Below are 3,067 nucleotides of genomic sequence, written 5' to 3' on the forward strand. Positions count from 1 at the left end.
TGTCATTAGAGTGGGGAACTCTAAAACAGACTTAGTGGGCAGGAGTGCCACAATCAGGCTTCCCGCCACAGGTGAGGAGGGCCCTTGCCCAGTTATGGATAACAGAATATTTGGCTTTTATTCCTTGGGGGCTGGCCCGCTCCTAGTGCATGAAAATGGGTTCCCGTTAGCCAGGCATCAATGTGCTTATGTCGTGCACCAGTTATTACGGCCTGCGGCTTGCTTACCGCTGAACGCCTCATTCCTTACGATTAGGTGCTGCTGCAAAGGCTGCACACTGGGGGCCTGTCAGTAGACAGGATTGTGAATACGGGTCATTTGAAGTCTGACACTGACAAGGGTTATATCAGGAAGTGTCACAATGATGTCTGTGCTGATGCTTGTCTGTTATTTCCTATTTTCATAGGAGCAGCTGTGCACATTTGGGCCACAGCATTGTACACTGGTCTGGCAAGCGCGCTGACGAGTCTGGACTGGGGCGCCATCTCAGTCTTCCTGCCCATGTGAACCTATACTGGATGTCTAGATGGGGAATGCTTTGGGAGGAGATCCTTCCTTTGGTGCGGTCGAGGTGACCTGTGCAGGTCCTCCCGCAGTGCTGGTGGTACAGCTGGGCGAGAATGTTTGCTGTCTTCCTCCAGCATAAGTTTGCATTCCTGCATGCAAGAGGGCTTGGATTGAGTTGATGGCAGCTCTCCCTGGACTCAAAATAATTCAAGGCATTGGTTCAAGGTGGTCTGGGGGGGGGGGGTTGGAGCACCTGCCCCCTCCAATGTGCAAAGATATTCCATTAAGGGAATCCATGGATTTGCCATGCTTTGGTCGACCCCTTTCAAGGGGTAGGGCCACGCAAGAGTCCCCTGGAGCATTTGGGGGTGAGCTTGAGTCTGATCCTGGTTCATTGCTCCCCCACGCTATTTATTTGTATTGACGATATGGTGGGGCCCTGTCGTCAGTGCTGCCCTGCTGAGGTCAGGTGCAGCTAGTCGGGAACCAATGCCTAGACAAACTACCACCGAGCAGGCCAGAAAGCATGTTAATAAGGCGGTGGACAATAGAATAAAATAAATAAAGTAAAGAAGGGTGCCGTCATTCGTCTCCCTGCTACGGGGGAGGCAGGCCCTTGCCCTGTTAAGGATGTTAGTAAGTACTTGGCAGTGCGCCCCTCAGGTGATGGGCCTCTGTTAAAGCATGAAAATGGGTTGCCCCTAACAAGACGCCAGTTTGCACAGGTGATGCGAAAGGCGATTCTGGCTTGTGACGGCACGGCCTATGGTTTTGCCCCTCATTCCTTTAGGATTGGGGCGGCAACGACAGCTGCTCATTGGGGCTTGTCGGCTGCTGGAATAAAGGATTTGGGCCGCTGGAAGTCGGATGCGTTTCGAGGCTATGTCCGCTAATAATCGGATTCTCACATTGTTTTGCTTTGTTTACCTCAGGTCTAGCGGCTGTCCTCATCTGGTTGGTGGGGCACAGCATCATCCATTGGGCGGGCGTCGCAGCACGGCAGTCCGGACTGGGTCCAGGCCTCGGCTTCCCTCCGCATGTGCAGCTGTCGTGGCTGGCCAGACGAGGAATGCGCTGGTCAGAGTTCTTGCCGCGAATCCGGAGGCAGTTGCTCTTGGAAGGGCCGCCCACGGCTATAGTGGTGCAGCTGGGTGAGAATGACCTGGTATCCATGGACTGTCTTTCACTTCGTGCTGCAATTTTGAGTGACTTGGAGGTGCTGAGGGCATGGGTACCATCAGCAAAAAAATATTTTGGTCTAAGCTGCTGCGCCGCCGCATTTGGATGGGCAGTCGTTGCCCGGCAGCCACGGAAAGGGCCAGAAAACGCATCAATTCTGCGGTGGCAAGGAAGATGTCTGAGCTGGGTGGAGATGTGATTTCTCATCCAATGATTCATTTTCAGGCTGCATCCCTTTTAGAGCCGATGGTGTGCATCTTTCTGCCTCAGGGAATGAGGTTTGGCTGGGTGCAGTGGTAGCCAAGCTCAGGGCTTGGTTGGGGTTGTGAGTGGTTTGGCGGTGAGCTGTGGGCTCCATGGCGGTTAGGCATTGGTTAAGGTGGTTCTTGGAGGGGTAAGTGCCTACTCCTCCAAATGATGCGAAGGGAATTCCGTTAAAGGAATCCAGGGGCTTGCCATTCTTTTCGTCCTTGTCCCTGGCATCGGACTTGGGCCGTGCAAGCCCCAAAGGAACATGAGGGTGAGTAGTGAGGGACTGATGCCCAGCTTCATTTGCTCACCCAATACTTGTTTCCCACTAAGGCTTCCGCTGGTGTCCGGAATGCCTCTGGCTTCCGCTGGTGTCCGGAATGCCAGCTCTGTCCCTGAGGGCATGGACAGATAGTCATAACCAATGCCTAAGCAACCACTCACATATTTTGTATTTAAATAAAGTTGTGGCCAAAATTATGCCAAAAACCCAAACAAAAATTGATGTGTGAAGTGTGAATTATTGGGGGGTGGCAACTGTGGGACTCAACACGCAAAGCGTGTTCTCCTTAACCAGAGAGCACGGGTTGCGGTTGGGGAAACATGCCACCTTGCCATGACTAGGCAGATTTGAAAAAGAAAAAATCCAAGCCTGCTAAAGGGTTAATATTGGGTTGCTGGGGAGTTCTGTATGTTGCTAAATTCAGAGGAGGGGTAGAGTCTATAAATATAGGGAGCCAGGGGTTGGACTTCCTCTTGGCCATTTTGCTTCGGATCACCCGCCCTCCCTCCCTTTATTAGGAGGTTTTCTTGATCGCTTGACCTTGCTATTGCCTGTCATGGTGTCGTCTGCCTTGGTGTGGGGGCACAGTAGGAATTTTGCCATTGGCTGATTGGCTGGTGCCATTGGTTTTCGCCTACTGCGTAGCAAATCGTCACAACTTGTAAGGTTGGCGGTTAGGCATTGGTTAAGGTGGTTCTTGGAGGGGTAAGTGCCTACTCCTCCAAATGATGCGAAGGGAATTCCGTTAAAGGAATCCAGGGGCTTGCCATTCTTTTCGTCCTTGTCCCTGGCATCGGACTTGGGCCGTGCAAGCCCCAAAGGAACATGAGGGTGAGTAGTGAGGGACTG

General features: G+C 52.4%; 1 pseudogene; it reads left to right on the forward strand.

The window, feature by feature from the left end:
* Nucleotides 1-1,137: 1,137 nt before the first annotated feature.
* On the forward strand, nt 1,138-2,700 carry LOC144328417 (uncharacterized; annotated as a pseudogene).
* The last annotated feature ends 367 nt before the right edge of the window (nt 2,701-3,067 follow it).

Source organism: Podarcis muralis, chromosome 1 (assembly GCF_964188315.1).
Source record: "Podarcis muralis chromosome 1, rPodMur119.hap1.1, whole genome shotgun sequence".
Lineage (NCBI taxonomy): Eukaryota > Metazoa > Chordata > Lepidosauria > Squamata > Lacertidae > Podarcis > Podarcis muralis.